Source organism: Mixophyes fleayi, unplaced genomic scaffold, assembly GCF_038048845.1.
Source record: "Mixophyes fleayi isolate aMixFle1 unplaced genomic scaffold, aMixFle1.hap1 Scaffold_28, whole genome shotgun sequence".
Classification (NCBI taxonomy): domain Eukaryota; kingdom Metazoa; phylum Chordata; class Amphibia; order Anura; family Limnodynastidae; genus Mixophyes; species Mixophyes fleayi.
The window spans coordinates 1,258,874-1,284,157 of record NW_027446866.1 but is presented as its reverse complement, the minus strand read 5'-3'; positions in this window follow the sequence as shown (position 1 = coordinate 1,284,157).

Here is a 25,284-nt window from a genome sequence, read left to right as displayed (position 1 = left end):
CAGATTGAGTACAGTATGCAGTGAAAGCATCATTATTTATGTAATTAATGTAACATATATATATACTTGAAAATTAATGTCTATATAAATGATTAGACTATTAACAGTTGTTATTTTAAAACAGGAATTCTGTGGTCCTTAAGATTTAAATCTATGGTAATATGAAAATATTTTTAATTGGTAATAATCACAATATTATTATTATCCTCTAATAATGAGTAAGGTACAAATATTGCAACATTCATTATAAAACATTACATGATACAAAATAATTAAAACAATACTTAAAATCAATAACAATAAAAATCCACATCTTCTTGGAATGAATGTCACTTAAGACAAACATAAGACTGGAATCTAGACAAATATCATCCTCTTTCAGGAACACATAGTCCCAACTAGTACAAAGAGAACTAAACTCCTTCTTAAGAACCTAACATCTGAAATTGCTTTCCAGAATATTTTATGATAAATATATAAAGCTTTAATTGTGCATCTCACCAGTCTGTTGATAATGTGCAGTTATCTGATAGTAAAACAGTTATACAGCTTAATCGCCTTGGCTTAATGCTCCCGGTAGTGTCTCTAATGGCCGGGGGACTTTGTCATAGTTCTTACCGGAGCTCCGTGCTCCTGGTGTTAAACTCCCATTTGTTGGAGTTCTCACCTCCTGCTATTATAAGCCGCTATTTATATCCTTATCTGCTTGTGAGCTTTGTGTTGATTTAAACCACAGGGTTGTAAATAACGCAGAGATAAAAGTCCTTATACAAAAGTAAAACCAATTCCAAACCACTTTAATATTGACTAACGCGTTTCATCACATTCAGGCATATTGTATTGGAAAGAAGGGTCAAATGTCCAATCAAATGTTAGTACCTAATCATTCCCCAGGTGAATAAGCAAATTCACATAGCAAGGATTAATTAATGAGTACCTGAATATGAAAGTATATCAACCTAAAAGAAACATTTCCAAAGTATATAAATAAACCAATATATGCACACTGGATGCAGTTATTTGTATTATTATTCATTATCTGAATGTACAGTCTCAATATAGATAGATTTGTAAGATTATTATTATTATCTTTTATTTATAAGGTGCCACAAAAGGTCTGAAGCGCCATCCATTAAATTTTAGGTAGTCTATAATACACAGACAGCAATGATCCATAACACATTACATAATATATAGAAAATATAATGCAAAGATCAGACATCTACTAATTAAACAATTATACACAGATAACTTGGTAATGCCAATCAAGTTATTTACAGGACAGTGAGTGAGAGCGATGGTAAAGTCCAACATGAATATTATCCTTAGTAGACCAATTAATGCTTGAGATATTTTGAGACAGGGCTCAAGAAAACAGGGCTAGGGAAGCAGGCCTAGAGGTAAGGGGGGTGATGGAGTAGTAGAAGGAGAACACAAGGAAAGAGGGCCCTGCCCGTGACAGGAGGACACAAAGACAAAGATATACCGTATATACTCGTGTATAAGCCAAGTTTCGCAAACTTGCGTTCCAAATGCCGAACTTCCTGTTGTTGGAACGCACATGCGATCCACTGCCGGGTAAGTGAAAAAATCTCTCTCTCTCTCTCTCTCTCCTTTTTTTTTTTTTAATTTACAGTGCAATTACATAATGAACAAACAATACAGCCACCATGTTCATACATTTATATCCCTACCCCTTTATTTAGGTTAGGTTGTACCCAATGCCAATGATTTTATAATCATTTATGAATGTTCCTTGTCATCTACTGTTATTTATGGTTTAGCTAAAAATGATTTCATAGATTGAACCTATCATTTTTATTTAGGTTTTTAAATTAGCGCTCTTTTCCACCCTAGGCTTATACTCGAGTCAATAAGTTTTCCCAGTTTTATGTAGTAAAATTAGGTGCCTCGGCTTATATTCGGGTCGACTTATACTCGAGTATATACGGTAATCTTAAAATAAAACATAAAGCCAAAATAAGACAGAAGCTCTATCCTTTAGAAACAAATTATAATAAGAATCTTGAATAGATCTGAGCTGTCGCGAAACCTGCTGTGTAAGAAGCTAAATTACAAATAACACGCTGCATTCATTATGTATATGTTGTAAAATACATAATTCAATACATCTGTCTTTACTGTAATGTCAACAGACACATATTTTTTAAAAACACATTATAAGAGAGATGTCAGACAGGTCGAGGTCAAGGTCACAGAGCACAGTGCGGTCATTATATCTGTATTATAAGTTCATATTACCTTACACTTATTTTACCATACATTCAACAATCATTCCAATGGTATAAAATAACTTACATATGCCATAAACAATAACATAATAAACTTTTGCTCAAAGTGCTGCCATCTCAACCATTTGTTAGAATAGATTACCACTTTAATTTCTCATATGGTTTACCTGAGACTGAGATCCACATATATATATATATATATATATATATATATATATATATAAAAGCAAAATTTATAAATTTATAATAATTAATAAGTAACCACTATTTATATTATTACACAAAAGATAGTTCTGTCAGTCACGTGTTCTTATATGCGACAGAGGTAGTTAAATCATCTCATCACATGAAGGAATACACCTAGTGCTGACTATATATTTTTATTAAATATGTGGTTTACTTTTTAAAAAGATTAGATTCATTTATAAAACTCTTTAATCCACATAAAATGGGGAATGTATATGTTTCGCTTAATATTTGTCAATCAGTAGTACCCAGTAGTAGTACTAGTACCTCTTCTTAAACATGCTAGAATAAATTAGATACATATTTTTTCCAAGAAATTTATAGAGACATATTTGAAAATTAACCATGTATATAAAAATAGAAAGATTATATTATTTATTAGATTAAATACCATCCCTGCAAATAAATTAATCATGAACAAATGCTGATTTTTTAATACTATTTTTTCTGGGTTTTTTTTTTATTATTTTTCTTAAATACATTTAGTTGACTAATATTATTCTTTAGAGACACAAGTAGATACACAATGGCGCTGATTACCACAACGTAACCACCAATAGAAGAGTTTCTGGTGTAAATGATGTACCAATTGATCAGATCAGTCCCGAAAATGACACATAGCTCAGTTAAGAGCGGCAGCCTCGAATGAATTGTATCCAGATGGTAAGTCCGGATGGATGTAGTAACTGCGAATAGATAAACAAGTAGGGCTCTTTGTGAATTGAAATGCAGAAATTTTGTGCATATTGGATCAGCCTACAGAATGGCTTCTTCCGCTGTATGTAGGGAACAGTTACATTTGTAACCACAGAACAGATAAAGAAATGTTTTGTTCTCCATGAGATAAAGTGCATGTTTATGTTAAAATAAGATATTTTTTTTTTAAATTTAATTAACACATACAGTTGACTTTACAAGCAATCATTTTTAAAAGACTAGCTATTTTAAAAATGACATTAGTTAAAAGGCATTGGACTAACCCTGCATGAATAAGTTGATCTCTGTGTTTAATCTTGTCACCTAAAGTCATATTTGTTGACTTTTCAGAGATCCTCTCTCAATTACATCAAACATTCACACAATCAGCCGCACACTCTCCGGCCTGATACCCCCCACTGTTTTCAGTTTGCTCAGTGACTGTCTACCCGTAGCGATCAATGTAGTGATCAGTTTTTTAGCAAGCGTTTATACGTATAAAATCTTAAAGTTTTAAAAATGTCAGTGAATCCGTTGTTAAAAAAAAAGTTTGAGAAACATTCTTACATATGGTGACATTTTTTTGATAAAAATCGTAAGGTTCTGACATTATTCAAATTGATAAATCTTTATTGATCTTGAATAGAACTCACAATTATGTTCTTTACTGAATCAATGAATTTTATTGAGTCCGATAGTAACGAGTCCGATAGTAAGAATATTGTTAAACGCACATCTCCAAACGTTCCCCTTAGCTAAATACCAGGGACAATAAAAATTAGTCTTTGAGTGCAATATTATATCATATAATGTCCAAACAATTGTGTATTACTGGGATGTTTTGAGCAAAAGAGCACAGTTTCCCTTAAAGGCTAATTCCAAAAATAATTTCGTTTTTGGTGGTATCAGGTGACCTAAAATAAAATACAAGCTTTACCTATGGGTGCTCCATAAAGTATACAATTTGATCGAGTTTCGAGACGGAGGATCCACTGAAGGATCCACTGAATCTCCCGATCCACTGTGCACTGAAAAAGCAAAACTTTGTATCTTATTAACAAATTAACACAGTCAACATTTTCTAAAGATAGTTGTCCTATTTTCCTGGTACATTACCCTGGGTAGAATACCAAGATTCACAGTCAGTCTATCACTTCCTCTAGACTTAAGTTCATTAATTCTTCCTGGTAAAACATTAATACAATTCCTTTCAGAATTCAGTTACCAGGAGAAAATAGATTTCAGCCAATTATCCAAGCTGAGGTTTCTCTTATGAATACTGTATAAACCTACTCTACTCGGGAATTCTGTGCCAGACACTTGTTCAAGTCTCCTCCTCAACTTAAAGACAAATTAGCTCAATATTTTACAAGTGATGCCTGAAGCTTCGACAGACCCCTTATGTGTATGCAGTGCAGTAAGTGACAGCGGCTAAACCTGATTCAAGAATGTTTGACCCACACATCTTTTCTTAACAGCATTAATGATTAGTGGGTTAAGAATAACAGCATTTAAAGAGTTACCATTACATGTACGTCATTCACCCTTTACATAGGCAAATCGAGGGGGGTTTCCTAGTGCCTGGAACCCCCCCCAATCTAAGCCTGGGGCACTGTATAATTGAGCCGTGTGAAGCGGGAGCAGAGTCCGGACACCTCAATTATACAGTGCCCCAGGCTTAGATTGGGGGGGTTCCAGGCACTAGGAAACCCCCCTCGATTTGCCTATGTAAAGGGTGAATGATGTGCACCCAATTTCCCCTATCATACACTGATGAGCTCTAACAAGAGTTAAATAGTCTTTCTGTAAGAGGTACACTTTCTCACATCCAGAGATGAAGAGACTTATTTCTGTAAGGGTCTATTTTGAAGAAGGAGGCATCTTTTGAATGTTATCTTCTTAATTGAAGCCCTATCATCAATGAAAACAGCTGTATTTGCTGGCAAAAGGGTCCTTCGACCTTTGATAAACCTACCCCTTAGAAGCCGATTTCCTAAAGAGCCAAAGAGCCCTCACATGTGTGTATATCTACAGATGCCCGTTGAAGTGGTAAGTAAACACCCACTTACCAGTAATTCATGCCTGTGCCGAATTGGGACCAACCATGACTATTCTGAAGTTTGAGTTTGAATGGAAACAGGGGATTTATGTTGTAACTAGGGATTTTTCCTCCAAGAGATGGACACTTGGCAGCAGTAAGCGTCAATCGCAATAGTACCAGGGGTGTAGTGCTAGCGATAGCTACCATACTACATTCTCCGGTTCTGCTTCGTTATTTCTCTTAGTGACCATGGAAGCACCAGCGGGGCTGTGTCGCTGATATAGGAGGCTTCGTAATGCCGGATCGCTGTGCGATGGCACCACCATGCACAATGGCTGGCCTAGAAAGACTCCCAACATCTAATAAACAAGGACCTTTAGCTACACTTAGCTGGGTAGCCTGACATGTTGGGGGATCATTCTATCAGCCAGACACCACCCGACTTTTTACTGTGTTACAGCGTGAATATATTCCTCTGAACGGCGGCTTTGGGAGGGACCACAGAGAGAGATAAACGGCTGGGGTGACTGCATGGCAAAAAATCTACAGGGCAAATATTTTTTTGGGCATCCCTGCCAGATCCCAGCATCAGGGACCCTTCTGCACACGGACAGGCGATCAGGCCCCGGGGCGATTGTGAAACGCGTACAAATGATGGCCAGCTCTGCATAATAACGCATTTATCCAGAATGCATCATCTGCTGGCATTAGTATTTCAGGCCCGTTGCTCCCTCCGTCAGATCCCGCTGTGTGAGGGGACGCTGACGACAACCGTTCGGGCCCATTTGTTGTCGTTCTGCTGCTGTGGTGTAGAATAAGCTGAGCACACACAATGTACAAGACGAGCCTGGTTGTTAAGCAGTCCCAGTGAGAGGCATTGACGATGTCCTAGAGGCATCTCTACCTCCGATACTCTCACGCTAGCTATTTACATGCAGATTATAGCCGTTTTAAATTAAGTGCGTGCTTCCTCTCCTGCGTTCCCTTCCTCCTTCGGGCTGCAGCAGCTGACTCTCGCATATTGATGATTTAACCCTGACAAGGCCACAGACAACAAAAAAACATCACGTTTTACGTTGTTCTGATGAGATTCAAAGGCAGTTGTACAAATAAAGCTCTGAAGAAATCACTGCGGTTTCAGGTAGTGTATAGCAGAATAGGACAACATATGACATTACATTATTACATTGGCCTGTCATCTGCACACGGTGCGGCAGCCATTTTGTGAGCCGTGTTGTCATGGAGAGACTGAGACTGCCCCCATTTTGTGGGCTGAAGCAGTAGCCTATCAGCTCGCTAGGGACCAGTCATCGCTGGAGGAAGTCGCCAGCCAGTAGGTGATCAAAATAAGCACCCAAGGATCTGGTTGGATTTGGTGAGGCGGTCTATTATTTGATTGAGGCCTAGTGGAGTACTAGTTGTGAAACTGACCTGACTATCTTGGGTTGGATTTAAGAGTTGGGTTCGATATGGTGACATTGAAAAGGCCAACATTCAGAATGTCGACACCATACCGCCGACAATCAGAATGTCGACACAGTTAAAAGGTTGACATTCAGAATGTCGACATGTTCATTATGTTGCCACGGTTAAAATATCAACACTGTGACTGTTGATAGGGATAATATAAAAAAAAAGCAAAAACACAACAGAATGTTAAAAACACATAAATGCGTGGAAGCTCAAGCTACATCTGATTACATCCAAGAGAATCTCCAGCGAGGGTTTATTCGACCTTCCACCTCTCCCGCTGGAGCCGGGTTCTTCTTCGTAAAAAAGAAGGATGGATCACTACACCCCTGCATAGATTTTCGTAGACTCAATGCCATTACTATTAAAAATCGGTATCCCATTCCGTTGATCACTGAGTTATTTGATCGCATCAAGGGAGCTCGGATCTTTACCAAGTTGGATCTTCGTGGTGCCTATAATTTAATTAGAATCCGGCCCGGTGACGAATGGAAGACAGCGTTCAACACCAGAGATGGGCATTATGAATATCTAGTAATGCCTTTCGGGTTGTGTAATGCGGGAAACCAAGTAAAACAGGGAGAATCCGTTAAGTGGAAATATTGGTGGTCACACACACGTTTATCTTGATGGGAAGGATCTTGGATACCAAGGCCTGAGTAGTCAGCTGACTAGCGCCCCCTAGTGTAACACCACTATATTTAGAAACTTCTTAGCATGGTTTGGACAAACACTCCCTTATGAATGGCAAAATGGGCATTCTGCAGTGCAAATACAGCTATGGACATGCCGTGCACCATGGTTTCAATTGCGTTTGATTAGCAAAATGAAAACACAATAAACTCCTAGGCACTATAGAAAAAAAAAAAAAAGCTGTCTGGACTTATATCCCTTCAAGTACAAAAATCTAAAAATATATAATTATAATAGTCGCTTCCCAGACCTGTTGCATACTGACTAATGCTCCTGAGCCTGAATAGGTGAGAATCCCTGTAAGCCATGGTCCAAGATCTAGTGGAAATCATTCCCAGCAGAGTGAAGGCTGAAGTATAAGAGCCAAAGGAGACCTGGGGGTAAATGTATCAAGGTCCATTTTTTTCAGCGACTTTAAATCACAGCAGACAACCGGCGATTTAAGAGCCCAAGTCACTATTTGTATTAAGTAGCAAATTTAGTATGATTTCCCAAATTGCTGTTTATCTCTTGTGCTTTGTGCCGATTTCAAAGTCGCCTGAGTTTAGCAAACTCACCGGTGTTTAGATGAAAATCGCCATTTGCAAACCAATATTCATTTCTGATGGATTGAAAGTTCTACATGATTACAAACTGGCAATTTTAGGCTAAACTATATTGGGGGGGAAGTTAACCCTATTGCTGCCAGCCTACTGCTGGCTGTGTGAAAATCGGAGAAAAAATTTGAGTGGGATCCCCTCCATTTTCATGCAGTCAGCTCTAGGCAAACCAGCCTGAGTGGTTGGCACTATAGCAGTGGGTCCCCCTGCCATAATGACAAACCAACACCAGGATGTTCAGCGCTGGGCTGTATCACCTAGGGCATGGGGTCCGCAAAAAAAAATAAAAATGCATCCCATGTATGTGGAACTACAAACAACCCAGCCAGGCCGACCTGTAGTTCCACAAACAAATGTTAAATAAGCCACAACCCCCTTGTAAAAACCAAAACATTTTAATACAAATAATAAACACAAAACACCCTCTTTAATACCACATCTATTTATTAAAAATAATAAAACCCAATATACTTACCAATCTGATGTGGTGTTCTTTTGTCAGCAGCTTTTAATCCAAAAAGGCTTGTAACTCATATCCATACATATTTGTAATTCCAAAGAGTCCCAGAGTGAAGATGTCCCAAAATATTTGTAATTACAGAAGTTCATGCTTGAAAAAAAATTCTGATCTTCGGGTCACATAGACCCCCATTTTGTAATTCCAATAGGCTTGAAGTCTTCTTTGTTCCGGAACATGCTTTACATCAATTACTTTGCTTGTATCTGATAGAAGCAACCCGTTGCAAATGAAGAGCCATAAGCTCTATTTATAGACAAAGGGCCTTCCACTGGATTGATTTGGATGACATTTAATATGAAAACAAAAAACGACACTGGGCAGTACCCTCATGGGTGTGTTGGAAGAGCTGCTCAGCTGCTTATTATCTATAAAAAGTTGAAACATGTTAAAATAGCTACTTATATAATTAACATATATTTTTATGTTTCAGGATCTTATCAGCATTGAAGTTATTTTACATACAGTTTTTATTTGGGTGGAAGTATTTTTGTTTGTCTGTAGCCCCATATTAGGTCATGACGGACAACCTTTCTATCATCAATATTGTTTACTTGCAAAGAAGTACAACACTGCAGTGCCAGGCAGTCAGTATAACAAACTATACGTAAGAACAGCTCATGGAACAAAGTAATGTTAATTAGCACTCAATATTACATTAACAATAATGTGACTAATATCAAATATATATATATATATATATATATATATATATATATATTATAGCTAAAGTGCCCGCCGTTGACCGTGTTTAAATCTTCAAGTTATTATTATTATTATTATCCTTTTTTTGTTAGGCGCCACAAGGTTTCCGCAGTAGACTAAACAGGGTAAAACAGTACAAACCAATAAACAGAAATACCAATGCTTCAGAAACTCCAGGCTGGCTGATGTAGTAAACAAGGAGCAGAAGAACGGTAAGGAGACAGGAGGGAAGAGGGACCTGCTCATGTGAGCTTATATCCTAAGGCAGGGAAAACAGACTGGAACAGGAGGAGCCAGATTAGGCACAGGGGAGCCAGATAAGGCAAGGGGAGAGCGAGTGGAGTATAGAGAAAGGGGTTATGTGGATAATTGGTAGGCTTTGAGGAAGAGGTGAGTTTTCAGCGCACGTTTGAGGGAGCACAGAGTAGGAGAGAGGTGGATGGAACGAGGGAGGTCATTCCAGTGAAGGGGGGCAGCACGGGAAAAGTCTTGGATTCTGTAATGGGAAGAGGTGATAAGAGTGGAGGAGAGGCGTCGGTCCTTGGCTGAGCGCAGGGATCGGGCGGGAATGTGAATGGAAAGAAGGTTAGAGATGTAGGGGGCAGTAGAGTTGGAGATAGCCTTGTAAGTGGTGGTGAGGAGTTTGAAAAGGATTCTGTGTTAGGATCTGCCTGCAAGCTTATGCATTACATGCTGCTTTGCCTGGCAGCTCCTGCCTTTGTCCTTATTATTGTATTGCAGCAGTACCTCTGATTACCAGAGGTGCTGCTATTGTGCCTTTCTAGTTTGCCTCAGGGGTTAACTTGTTCACTAATTATTCCATGCACCTGGGTGTGTTCTCATTTCCCTTATATATACCTGACACTCCCAGCACACCTTGCTGGTTATTGTTGTCCCATCCTGTTGTTCCTTTCCTCTGCTGTGGTTTTGGTTTATTGCTGCCTGAATCTCTCCATATTACCACTTACCTTCATCAGCCATCTACCCGGTATTTATTTCTGCATATTCCTGTATATTCAGTATTCAGCAATAAACTTTGTGTGTTTCCACCTCATTCCTGGCCCCTGAGCTGCACTTGTATTTGAACCGTGACAGTATAACCAGTCTAACGAAAAAAAAACCCTTAGGAGTCGTGTGGAAGATATTTTCTGGGACCTTTTTCTGCAATTCTTTTTTCATTTGTTTTTGCAACATGTCTTTTTCACAAATCTTGGAATTGCCACTGCTACAAACTTTACAGATGGACATTATTTTGCTATGCTCTCAGCTTGCTAGATTTTCCGCTTTACTTTTGGACCCTCTCAGGAGACTGTCTGATTATGTCTCTCCTAATACAGAAGCTGCTGGTCTGTCTCAATCCACCTTTACTGCTGCTGAACCTGTGCAAACAGCACCTCCTAATTGTGCTTCTACAAATTTGCTGTTTAGTGAGAACTATGGGGTAATTAATTCCCAGTTCACAGGTGGTCCACGCCCCCATCTGACCGAAGAGGAGCGACGGCGCAGAATAACAAACAAGTTGTGTCTCTACTGTGCCAGCAATGCACACTTCTTACAGGACTGTCCTATCCGTAGACCACGACATCCTATGCAGCAGCCTTCAGTGTGCTCCTCTCCAGACCCTGGATTTGTCTGCACTTCACCTTCTGTTGTTATATTACAATCTGATCTGTTCCCTGGGATGGAGCCTAATCCGCCAGCTCCAGTTGCCACCTGTCCTGTGGTGCCAGCTCCAGCCGCCTGCCCTGAGGCGCCAGCTCCAGCCACCTGCCTTCAGGCGCCAGCTCCAGCCGCCTGCCCTGAGGTGCCAACAATCTCTGTCTCCTGTTGCAAGCTCCCAGCCTCTGTCTCCTGTTCCGAGGTGCCAGCCTCTGTCCCCTGCTCCGAGGTGCCAGCCTCTGTGTCCTGCTCTGAGGTGCCAGCCTCTGTCTCCTGCTCCGAGGTGCCAACCTCTGTCTCCTGCTCCGAGGTGCCAACCTCTGTCTCCTGCTCCGAGGTGCCAGCCTCTGTCTCCTGCTCCGAGGTGCCAGCCTCTGTCTCCTGCTCCGAGGTGCCAGCCTCTGCCTCCTGTTCCGAGGAGCCAGCCTCTGCCTCCAGCCCTGAGGTGCCAGCCTCTGCCTCCAGTCCTAAGGTGCCAGCCTCTGCCTCCTGCCCTGAGGTGCCAGCCTCTGCCTCCAGCCCTGAGGTGTCATCATCTTCCACCAGCTTGGAGTCTGCTGCCACTGTGTCCGGTCCTGAATCTGCTGCCACTGTGTCCGGTCCTGAGTCTGCTGCCACTGTGTCCAGTCCTTAGTCTGCTGCCACTGTGTCCGGTCCTGAGTCTGCTGCCACTGTGTCCGGTCCTGAGTCTGCTGCCACTGTGTCTGGTCCTGAGTCTGCTGCCACTGTGTCCGGTCCTGAGTCTGCTGCCACTGTGTCCGGTCCTGAGTCTGCTGCCACTGTGTCTGGTCCTGAGTCTGCTGCCACTGTACCCGGTCCTGAGTCTGCTGCCACGGTGTCCGGTCCTGAGTCTGCTGCCACTGTGTCCGGTCCTGAGTCTGCTGCCACTGTGTCCGGTCCTGAGTCTGCTGCCACTGTGTCCGGTCCTGAGTCTGCTGCCACGGTGTCCGGTCCTGAGTCTGCTGCCACGGTTTCTGGTCCTGAGTCTGCTGCCACTGTGTCCGGTCCGGAGTCTCCTGCCGCTGCCTCTGCACCCGAGTCTCCTGCCATCGTGCTTCCCAGTTCCGAGTCTTCAGCCGCTGTCTCCAGTTCCGAGTCTTCAGCCGCTGTCTCCAGTTCCGAGTCTTCAGCCGCCGTCTCCAGTTCTGAGTCTTCAGCAACTGTCTCCAGTTCCGAGTCTTCAGCCGCTGTCTCTCTTCCTGAGCTACAGCGTGCTCCAGAGGGGGCGCTGCCCTTAAAGCCTGCTCCAGGGGGTCCTGTCTCTCTAGTCTGCTCCAGAAGAGTTGCCTGTCTATGCGGTTTAACCCGAGTTGCCTGTCCATGCGGTTCAGCCCGAGTTGCCTGTCCATGCGGTTCAGCCCGAGTTGCCTGTCCATGCGGTTCAGCTCGAGTTGCCTGTCCATGCGGTTCAGCCCGAGTTGCCTGTCCATGCGGTTCAGCCCGAGTTGCCACTCTATGCGGTTCAGCCCGAGTTACCACTTGGTGCTGTCTGCTTTGAGGCTTCTCACAGCGCTGTTTGCTCTGTGGCTTCTCACAGTGCTGTCTGCCCCGTGGCTTCTCACAGTGCTGCCAAGCCTGCCGCCCAGTCCGAGCCAGCTGCCAAGCCTGCCGCCTAGTCCGGGCCAGCTGCCAAGCCTGCCGCACAGTCCAGGTCAGCTGCCAAGTCCAAGTCATCCTTTGCTGAGAGTGCCAAGTCTGAGCCGTTGCCTTTCTTTGAGGGGCACATTTCCCAACTTGGTGCCCTTTTGAGATTTGCTGCTTCTCTCCATATTACCACTTACCTTCATCAGCCATCTACCCGGTATTTATTTCTGCATATTCCTGTATATTCAGTATTCAGCAATAAACTTTGTGTGTTTCCACCTCATTCCTGGCTCCTGAGCTGCACTTGTATTTAAACCGTGACATTCTGTAGGGGAAGGGAAGCCAGTGTAAGGCGAGGCAGAGAGGGGAGGCAGAGGAGGAGCGGCGTGAGAGGAAGATGAGTCTTGTGGCCGCATTAAGTACAGAACGGAGGGGGGAGAAATGGGAGTGGGGGAGGCCGGTGAGGAGAAGGTTGCAGTAGTCCAGGCGGGAGATAATTAGTGCATGGATGATAGTCTTGGTAGCATCCTGAGAGAGAAAGGGACGGATGCGGGCGATGTTGCGTAGTTGGAAGCGACAGGCTTGGGCAAGGGAGTGAATATTGGGGGCAAAATAGAGAGAGGAGTCAAGGGTGACACCCAGGCAGCGGAGTTGGGTGACAGAGGAGATGGTGGTGTTGTTGACAACAATAGAGAGGTCATGGGGACATGGGAGTCTGGACGGAGGAAAGACAATGAGTTCCGTCTTAGAGATATTGATTTTGAGAAAGCGCGCAGACATCCATGAGGAGATGGCGGGGAGGCAGTCAGATATACGAGAGAGGAGGGTGGAAGAAAGATCAGGGGTGGAGATGTAGAGTTGAATGTCATCAGCATAAAGGTGATACTGAAGACCGAAGGAGGAGATGAGAGCACCAAGGAAGGAAGTATAGAGCGAAAAGAGTAGAGGGCCAAGGACAGAGCCTTGCGGGACTCCTACAGGGAGAGGGTAGGGGGAGGAGGAGGAGCCGTACATGGATACAAAGAAGGAGCGGTTAGCGAGGTATGAGGTGAACCAGGCATGGACAGATCCGGAGAGGCCGAAAGAGAGAAGAGTTTGCAGCAGGAGGGGGTGGTCCACAGTGTCAAAGTCTGCGGAGAGGTCAAGGAGGATAAGTGTGGAGAAGTGACCCTTGGATTTGGCCGATAGGAGGCCATTAGTAACCTTGGCCAGGGCAGTTTCGGTGGAGTGAAGAGGTCGGTAGCCGGATTGGAGGGGGTCAAGGAGGGAAAAGTCCGTGAGGTATCTGGCGAGGTGGCAGCAGACGATCCGCTCAAGTAATTTGGAGGCATAGGGGAGCAGTGAGATGGGGCGATAATTAGCGAGAGAAGTGGGGTCAAGATTGGGTTTTTTAAGGATGGGAGAGATAAGAGCGTGTTTGAATGAGGAGGGAACTACACCAGAGGAGAGTGATAAGTTGAAGAGGTGTGCAAGGTAAGAGCAGACAGTGGGAGAAAGAGAGCGGAGGAGATGGGAGGGGATGGGATCGAGAGGACAGATAGAGGGAGGAGATGAAAGGGTAAGGGACCGAACTTCTTCCCCTGTTGTGGGGCAGAAGGAGCTTTTTTACACTCCGGTCACTCCAAACCTAGATAGGGTCATGTTCACTACCTTGCTATTGGTGAATGTTTATGTATTAGCAGTTACTATTACCTCTAAGGTGAATACATACATGCGCACACAAATTAGTACCCTAGTACGTGCACTAAAATCTGAGCTCACGAGGCAGGCTGGGAGCATGAGTCCCTAATAAAATATTTTCATGTAATGCCAGTGCTGGGCTTCAATCACATGGCACAGACTATCATGCCATCAGCTATTTGTTAGTGTGATTAGTTACAGAGGTCATCTGATATATCACTAACCAGAAGTCAGTGAACACAGGGTCCAAAATGTAGTAGGACAGTGAGCCTATGTGATGTCAAAAGCATTAAGTCAATCAAGAAAGTGCGCAAACTGTTTTATCTGAGAATTTTTACTGATGTTTTCAGTGCCTGTCTGTATTCAGAAACACATGGAGTCTTGTGATATACAAACATGTGGTCCAAGTTCAGTCTGTTACAAATATCTTCATGGTAAAATGTAAATCATAATATCTTGGGCAGTTGGGCATGTCGATGCATCTGTTTGTAAGTAAGGGTAGCATATTAGTTTGTCAGCTCATGAATACCAGGGTATTTGTAAAAGTAAACAGATGTAGTCAGGGAGAAAAAGTAGGGCATTATACAGGTTGAAACAGGAGGCAGGAGCAGATTGTATTGTACATGATGTAAGGTATTATTAGATGTGACATATTATTACTAAGGTGGCACAGTAACATGTGCAGTTCTTTTGGATGTAGAAACATGATTAGATCTTGTTAGACCATTATGGTTCAGCATGTTACAGAGCAGTATATAAAAGTTTTCATAAGGTGTCACATAATAATATAGTAGACATCAGAGGGTAGCAGAAGTCTATTACAATCAAAAAGCAGTTTATAGTATACAGCATAGTTCCCATGAACCAGAGAGGTCACAGTTTATTTTCAGATATGTTCCCTGCTTTGTGGGAGGGCACACAGCCTTTGTCTCCCTACTCTTTTTAATTGTTGAGATCCAAGAGATGGTCTCTTCCCCACTTATAATGGGACACATATCACACCTTCAAATTTCACTTATGGCAGAAATAAATTTCCAATGTAATAAAAAAATTTAATATTGGCATCCTGCAATTTATGATGAATACATCTGGGAGATCTAAAGTGTGTGCATATATGGTGGACAGAACTCAATTTATAATGAAACCACTGCGATATATATAAAAAACATGATTTATTTAATTCCTAACATGTTTAACATTCATTATATTCAAAAACCTTCATAAATGTTATGTCACAGAAAAACATGAATAATTGTGAAAGATTGTAATCCACATGAATAGTCCAGATAGCATCAATGAACATGATTCATATACAGAATTATAGTGTTTTTGATATATTTAATTTTAATAAATATAATAATTATTCATAATTCATCTCCCAAGAATCAATATAACATGGTAATCTCCCATGATAAAAAGATAAAGTGAAATTCATTGGTACAAAGTGAATATTTTGCTTACACAGCTGACATCAAATCAGCCTTATATTTGCAAACCAATGCTGTTTTCCCAGCCAACTTTGTGGCTTAAAACAAATGCAGTTCATGACATCAGTAATTAACATTTACCTCTGTAGGTGCACTGCATCATGTTTAAAAAGCTATAAAACAAAAGATACCAAACTTCTCAATTCACTTTTTAGGAATTTTATATGGAACAACAAAAGACCAAAAATTAGCTTGATCAATTTTCAACAACCAAAAACTAATGGCAGAGATTGACTAAAAATTTACACAGAAACTCCTTTGAAAAGTGGTTTTCTACCAATCATAAATTTAGTATCTTTTTTTCATCTACACGATCAGGAAATACCCCAAGAAATAAAAGACAATCCTCTCCTGTGGATCACACGCAAGGTTTGACATATTCTACAACACAAAATCTACAAAATTCACACAAATCCATATTTCAATCGCTCAGGTTTAATCCTGAATTTCAGGACGCCTTATCAACCTAGCCTTTTGCGGCCTGGAAGGAGAGAGGCATCACTAAAATAGGTTGTTTACTAGATAACCTAAACAGATGCACCTCACCCCTCACCCATACGAAAGCAATAGAGAAATTTCAATTTCTTAGGTCTTTCCCCTTTGCATATTTTCAAGTGCATCACTATATCAGCAGCATAGTTAGAACCTTCTCTGATCTAGATTGGCACCATCCTCTAGATGTACTCTTGCCTCAAAGTGCCCCATGACACAAAGCAATCACCTCTCACTATCACTTTATTAGGGATCGAATGGATTACTCAACCATTACGACGGGTCTCCCACAATGGATACGATCATTTAATCAATTTGTGCAACTCTAGTCGCCTAATCCCGGCAAGTGTATACACTGAATTATTTCTAAATACGTATCACGGATCCCATTTATCCCCCCACCGTAGTTTATTTGATGGGCTCTTCCCCTTCTCATTACTGCCCGAGGTGTCAGGAGAGAGAAGCCAGAAGTCAGAACCTTTGCTTTGGACAAACTAGTGATCTACCTACCATTAACGATGCCTGGACCATCCTGGGTATCCTTCCTCAAGGCCAACAGGTGTGGATGGATAGCAAAAGACTGCTGTTGGCCCTCAGTTCAGCTGCCAAAAGAAACATTTTATAGGTATGGTCACATTGAGGTCCCCACTGTTCAACCTCTTTAGAAACAAATTATATTACATTTTTAAAGTGGAGGCTTCACTCGCCAAAGAATCTAGAGTCAAAATGTTTTATGAAATGTGGGAGAGCTACATCGACTCTCTTCAACCTGCCATTAAGTCACAGATTTATCCATGCTTCCATGCGTCAACGTCATGGTAGGAACTGAGAGTCATTACTGAGGACCCTCCAGTTCTTCTATAAGGAGAGGAACGTTCCCATGCGGGATCACCAGATTTTATTGTCTCCTTGCTTGTGACCTACTAACTATGTTCTCTGTAAGAAAACTCTTTACTTAATGACCAACGCTTTAATTGATTTTATCTTGTTTGTATATGTTACCAATGGGCCCAAACTTCTATGTTATGGCTTATTAGCTTGTGTACCTATAACTGTATTTCGATTACTATATATGTAACTACATTGTAAGTACATTCACCTAGACAGTCTCTGTAACTTTTGTTTAAAATTTGTTGCTTTGTTTCAGAGCAGTAACAATAAAAATATTTTAAAAAATCAAACAAAAAAACCTATAAAATAAAAAAGCAGCACTTACTTTGGGATTGATTCATGTTCGGACGTGGGTTTGTTTGCATATTATATGTTGTGTGATTCCGCACTGCGCTTGCTGGCTGATAGTGATGACTGATTTGGCATAGTCTTTGAATTAAAAATTACATGCTCCGAGGACAGTGGCAGGTGGGTAGTTTGACTGGGGCAGTACAACTGTCAAACCGTAACGCAGGTGTCCTAAGGCGAGCTCAGGGAGGACAGAAACCTCCCATGGAGCAGAAGGGCAAAAGTTGTTTGGTACTTATGTAGGTAGAAGGATTACCACCATCTACCTACGTTCAGCCGTGCGCGCACACAGAAGCGCTATTACTGCCGAAGCAATCTGCTATACAATAGGAACTTTCTTCCACTGATACCGGCAAACGAGGGAACGTTTATTTTGCTGCACCACCAGCCGCCCTAGGCTCCACGGAGCCAGGCGGCTCAGCGACCTAGCGATACAGAGTGTTGTTGCAGACTTCAAGTACTATCTCCCAATGGTCCGCTAAGACTGTCATTTCCTTTTTCCTCACGCAGTTGGGTACTAATTAGGACCTGGAGATTCAAATATCATTCTGACATGTATTTTATGTTTATTCAAGCAACGCTACTTTACCGGGTATTTCTAAACATTCAGTGGATGTCCTACTGCATTATCTTTATCATTTCTGATCCATTACGGCTACTAATTTATAGGGGCATATTCAATTCTCTGCGGTTTCCGCTGCAGAAAAACTATTACCGGTATCACGGTAATAGTAAGCGAGATTTCAGCTCATGGCTCCCTGAGATGCGAGCTGAAATCCAGCGGGAAAAGTACCGTAATACCGGTATTTATGTGCACTATTAACATAATGACGGTAATAGTGCGTGGGGCACGTTAATTTTGGCTATAACGCCAACAATTGAATATGCCCCATAGAGTGATTTAAAATACTCTGGTTAGAAGGGAGAGACTCATTTTTCATGCTTTTCATTTGCTGCATTATATATGTGTGATTTTTTAAATCTATTTTTAATATAATAAATTGTATACTATATCCGCAGTTCACAGATCTTTTGTAGTTATTCGACTACCAGTGCATACTTCTCACTTTTCCAAACAGCAGCCATAAAAAGTCACAGCAGTTAAAAGTTATGGTACAACTAGCTTCAGCAAGTTTTATTAAAGAGGAAAAACAAAATAAATCCTGGCCTGTCTGACTCTAACTAATATTGACAATCCCTCTCTAAGTGCGGAGGGAACAAATGTCCAGCTCATGAACAAACAGCACTTTGCAAGTTTAGTTCACTCACTAACAAATATCACTTTTATCTAACTGTGGAGGATTCCAGCATCTTTACCCAGGTAATGAGAGTGACTGAGCAAACTGCCAGCCTTTCACACCTTGCAGGTGCAACTATTAATTAGCCTGCTGTCTGACTGGCAGGTCAGAAGACCCATAATGCAAGTTTGCAAGTTTAGTTCACTAACTAACAAATAACAGTTTTATCTACCTGTGTAGGATTCCAGTCTCTTTCCCCAGGTAATGAGAGTGACTGAGCAAACTGTCAGCCTTTTACACCTTGCAGGTGTAACTATTAATTAGTGTGCTGTCTGACTGGCAGGTCAGAAGACCCGTCATGGCTGTAATGAATGGAGACTCTCCCTCTCTCTCCATTCACTCCAGGGAACATGTGATCTGACTCCTCAGAGCCATCTTAATGCATCGGTACGTTGGTCAGTTGCCCAGGGGCCCCATGAGCATAGGGGCCTCATTGGTGACCTTTTAAATAAATGTGAGCATCTCAGGCCACCTACCTGGTGTCAGTGAGTGGAGCGCCACCTACCTGATGTCAGTGAGTGGAGCACCACCTACCTGGTGTCAGTGAGTGGAGCGCCACCTACCTGATGTCAGTGAGTGGAGCGCCACCTACCTGGTGTCGGTTAGTGGAGGGCCACCTACCTGGTGTGAGTGAGTGGAGCGCCACCTACCTGGTGTGAGTGGAGCGCCACCTACCTGGTGTCAGTGAGTGGAGCGCCACCTACCTGATGTCAGTGAGTGGAGCGCCACCTACCTGGTGTCAGTGAGTGGAGGGCCACCTACCTGGTGTCGGTTAGTGGAGCGCCACCTACCTGGTGTGAGTGAGTGGAGCGCCACCTACCTGGTGTCGGTTAGTGGAGGGCCACCTACCTGGTGTCGGTTAGTGGAGGGCCACCTACCTGGTGTCGGTGAGTGGAGGGCCACCTACCTGGTGTCGGTGAGTGGAGGGCCACCGACCTGGTGTCGGTGAGTGGAGCGCCACCGACCTGGTGTCGGTGAGTGGAGCGCCACCGACCTGGTGTCGGTGAGTGGAGCGCCACCTACCTGGTGTCGGTGAGTGGATGGCCACCTACCTGGTGTCGGTGAGTGGAGCGCCACCGACCTGGTGTCGGTGAGTGGAGCACCACATACTGTACCATGTGGGAAGAGGGCAACTGATGTAGGTTTAAGTCATGTTTGTTTGTAAATCATTGTGCTCTGTGTTTGTTTTATTAAATGTTGCAACATGTGGTTTGTTTTTTTCAACAGAAAGAAACTTTGGTATGACAGTCCATGTTATGCTGTGCCAGTAAGTATTAGGATAAATAGATATATAATTGATTTGTCCAATCATTCAAACATAACACATGTCCAGATATGTCTTGATTTGGTTGTAAACATCAGTGTTTATATTGTTGTACCATACTAAATGCTGCAAATAGGAGCCATGCTTAATGAAACACAGCTGTACTTTATCATTCCGGTGCTGCGCTAGGAGTCCTGGCGAAGACTCCCCTCTTCCCTCCTTCACAAACTCCTGGGGTTTTTGGGGTTCTTTTTTTTTTTCTAGTGCAAAAAAAGGCCTAAAACTAAAGTAGCCAGGGCCTGAGTATCCAATAGGCTGACTAGGCTGCAGCCCAGGGCACAATGCCTTTGGAAGGGAGCAAAATATTTGGGGTTGCAGAATTGTCACAGGGAAAGGCATATACTGAATTTCATTTTAAAATATTAGAGAACCGTTGTTCTTCAAAGTAAAAAGGCACAGAAGTGACAGCCCCTTCCCACTTTACATCTTTACCCCCAGTAGCACTCATTCATGTCTTCGTTTCGCTATATTTGCAGTTCTGATTTTAATGAAAACCAAATGAGATGTCTGTGACCCTTTTAAAAAGTTTTGCAAAACACAGGAACATAAACATTGGTGGAAGGGAGGGTGCAATTTAAATTAAGGATGAGTTTGTTTTTACCAAACGTTTATTAATTAGCCTGGTGTGGAAGGCAAGGTGTTGCTACAAGCGTATTAGCCTAGGGTGGCCTGAACTCTTAGTGAGGCCCTGGCGCTGCACATAGCCACAGGTGAGGGATCCAGCAAAGCCGGTGAGGCTTTTGCTAGGTCCCATTGAAAATGACAAGTAATGTGTTTCTGAGATGCCACATCACAATGGGGCGTGGACATATCACAATGGGTGTGTGGTCACATCACAATGGGCGTGGCCACATCACAAGGGGTGTGGCCACATCACAATAGGCCTTCACCATTACACTGTGCCCCTTCATGCTCAAACTGTATCCCTTCACCACTACACTGTGCACCTTCGTGTTTACACTGTGTCCCTTCATGCTCACACTGCTCCTTCACCATTACACTGTGGCTCTTCATGCTCACACTGACACTTCACGCTCACACTGTTCTCCTTCATGCTCACACTGCCCTTCACCATTACACAGCGCCCTACTTCTGTCATTTCCTCTATATCGCTGTTTCCTATCACTGTTTCCCCTCCGTTCCTTTACTTACCTTACTTGGCCTTCTTTCTTTTGTTGGCTTTCTTCCAGCTCCTCTCTGCGCGGCTCCTCACTGAATTCAGTGAGAAGGGAACAGGGAGGAGTGAGGAGGGAGGAGGAAACTGGGTCCTGGGTGCTGCCGGATTGATAACTATTTTGTTTTTGTCCTGGCCGAGGCACCCCTCTGACAGCACCGCGGCACCCCTCAGAGCTACGGTGCACACTTTGGGAACACAATTTTCCACCTTTTGAAAAATGACCTGAATGAACTCAGTGCAAATGATATTAAAGGGAGGTTGTGCCTAGGTGATCAACATCCCTATCTCTACTTATTTTCGCATCATAATGGCTACAGATGCCTTGGCAAATGTTGTATGGATTTGGATAAAAATATTTCCAAACAAAAGAGGTTCTTTTTTTGGTCTATGCCCTGGCATGACAATTTGCTTATCACTGGCATGAGGTGCTCCCACTGGTGGCTGTCTTAGTGCAACACAATCATCATCATCATCATCACCATTTATTTATATAGCGCCAATAATTCTGCAGCGCTGTACAGAGTACTCACTCCCATCAGTCCCTGCCCCATTGGGTTTTACAATATAAATTAATTAAAAACCACACACACACACAGACACACTCTAGGGTCAATTTGTTAGCAGCCAATTAACCTACCAGTATGGTATGTTTTTGGAGTGTGGGAGGAAACTGGAGCACATGAAGGAAAACCATGCAAACACTGGGAGAACATACAAACTCCATACAGATACGGCCATGGTCAGGAATTGAACTCATGACCCCAGTGCTGTAAGGCAGAAGTGCTAACCACTAAGCCACCGTGCTGCCCTATCATTATTATCATCATCAGTATTCTCATTATCTTGTTCAAGAACAAGACATTCATTTTCCCATTCACCATTTTGGAATGTTGTAGGAAACCAGAGCACCCGGAGGAATCCCACACAAACACCGGGATAACATACAAACTCCACACAGATAAGGCTATGGTCGGGAATCAAACTCATGACCACATTGCTGTGAGGCAGGAGTACTAACCACTAATCCACCGTGCTGCCCATACTTTTAGCACTAAAGAAGTTAATTTATATAAAATCCACATAAAGAACGCAAGAAGTATAAGCACAAATTAACTCTCCTGGGAAATACTTTACCAGCGCTTTAGGGAGAAATATGTCCCAATCTCAAATTAAATTAATTCTGTAAGATGGATCCCAATGTTACAAATGGAGAGAGAATGTAATTTCCTATCAGCGTTGCAGTCCAACATAGAAATGCTACAAGTAGCTTAATCTCAATCTTCCCCTCTGCACAGATGTCATAGGAGATATGAATAATCCTAGGTAGAATACAATCAAAACTTCTTACCGGTATTAGAAATTAATTCACTACTCTCCAGAGGGACTTAAAACCAGTTTTATCTCTGCTTGTAGTGACTAGCCACCGCTTACACGGGGGTATAGTATCACTCCACCTCTATTAGTTACGTCCATCAGGTATTTTTTCCCTGTAGGTTTATTATATGTACAGTCAAACTCGTAGGGGCGTATTCAATTGTTCCTCCGGCCGCCGGAAAAACGAGCGCTCTAAAACTATTACCGTTAATACGGTAATTACTCACTGAATTTCATCTCACAGCTCCCTGAGCTGCAAGATGAAATTCAGTGAGTAAACTACCGTATTAACGGTTTTTAACGCAATATTACGTATAAACTGTAATAGTTTTAACGCGCTCGTTTTTCCGGCGGCCGGAGGAACAATTGAATACGCCCCCTAAAGTACAATGTTGCAATATCACTTATACTAGCCAAACATTATCACTTAAAAAAACATTCTAATCTTTCAAGTCAGAAACTATCTACATTTTCTATTACTAAAAACACGTTGCCAATAAACACTGAACATATAAAACACTATACCACTAAACACTGAAAATATTAAACATATTTAACCATTATAAATCCCCTTATGGTCAAATAAAACCACAGTCAAGGATGGCTTATGAAAGAGTCCTCTTGTCCTGTGCATGGTGTCCGTAAAGTAAAAATAAAGTGTCTCAGTCAAGTGTCAGGATAGTGAATAAATAGAGACCCACAAAAGCTGTTTAGTTCCTAAAGGGAAGAGCAAGATATTTCACAGGAAGTTGGCTCACAGCATTTGATATATAAACGAAGGCAGCTTCTCAGAGAGGAACATGTTTTGCTAGATATTGTGCTTAAGCATGCCATTTAAGGTGGGGGAGGGGAGTAATGTCCAGTAACTTGTATAAATGAAAAATTAAATATTATACCCTTTTTCAGTCAACATTTTGACTGTCAACATTTCGAATGTCAACTTTTCATATCTAACCCAGGGCAAGGCTTTGCAGTTTTTCTGTGACTTAACTGCAGCAGGTATACAGAGGGTACCATAGCAGCCTTGTATATAAATAGTTTCCCCTCTTTTAAAACAAAGTTGACAAAAGTCTGTTATATACCCATTATGGTGTCTGCAAGTGTATGCTGTTGGAAAATTCACTTAGAGCTAGATTTACTAAAGGGCGGTTGCTCAAACTGCCGCTTTTCAGCTAGTTTCCCGGCGGTTTTGAAATCGCCGGATTTACTAAAGCCCAAACCGCCGTCAAAACAGCCAGAAATTACATTTTTCAAAACCACCACTTTACAAACCGCCATCCCGATTTTAACAATGATGAACATATAAACAGCTGAATTTACTAAGCTGGGGTTTTCAAAACCGCTGCAAAACAGCCATCCAGACGGCCAAAATGAAAGAGGTGGTTGCAATAGGCAAGATTGATCAAACAGCTGCTGTTTGAGATATTTTGCCATTCAGAACATAAGAGAAAGCACCATTGATATTTTAATCATTTGGAAAATCATTATTTATTGCTAATGGGACAAAATAAATGTAATATTCATTTATGAGAGAATTTTTTTTTTATATATTTTTTTTTTAAAGGGACACTATTATAGCATTATATTATGTAGAAAATGTGAATATATAATATTATTAACTGATTGTTAATAGTGGAAATAATTATTTATGTCGCACAATTTGTCATGACATATTGTCCAAATAATATAATAATTAAATAATTTTATCCCCTTAATATAATGAACATTTTTATTCCCTCATAAGTTAATATTTAATTCATTTTGCCCCTTAATCAATAAATAATGATTGCCAACATAATTTCAATGTCAATGGTGCTTTCTCTAATGTTCTGAATGGCAAAATAGTTCATACAGCATATTTAAGCTATCCAGCCATTCTGAAGCAGGTATTAAAACTGTCCTGTCCTGTCTTTTGGATGGCGGTTTTGTGGCGGTTTCATCCAAACCGCCGGCGATTTAGCTTTTTCAATCCGTCACACATCACCAGTCATTTTAAATTGAAGCCTCAAGTCGCCCTATAGTAAATGCGGCGGTTTGAACCACTAAACTGCCGGCGATGGGTGGCGGTTTCAAACCGCCACCAAACACGATTCTTAATAAATCTAGCCCTTAGTCTGTTCAGGATTGGATGCTCTCATTACTGGGCGCTGTAAATTCTATTCTACACTTAAAGAGGATTTCAATTACTCCTAAATTGGCTAATAAAGTTTCCACATGGGGCGTTTGTATTACAAGCCTCTTTTCCTCATTGGACCTCTGCTGATAGATTGATTCCTTAAATGGGAAATTCCCTGTCCTCTGACAACTAGGGTTTTATTTAGGTGTCTCTGGATTTCTTACTAAACACCTACTGACAATCAAAGGAAAGGCTCCCTCTTCTTTGCTATTTTCAAGATTCATCTATTCCTCTTTATAAGGTTTCCTCACGCCCCCTTGTATGAAGAATGCCTGTAGTCCTTTGTCCTCTCTCTTGCCCCAATACTGATCAGTCTTCTCCTTGTTATATCTCTCAGGCACCTCTTTCTCACCAGCACCTGCAAGTCTTTCAACTGCCTTCTCTTTTGGCCTGGCCCAACTGTCAACTTTCTTCCTGACTTAACTGTCACCTACATACTCCACAATGTTCCCTGCAATAGACTTGCCAGGGAATGCATGTTTCTGTTGTGGCTACCATAAATTGTCACTGCAGTAACACAAGGGGGCTCCACGTATGCATAGGAGACTTTGATAAGGATGTGCCCCATAGCAGCT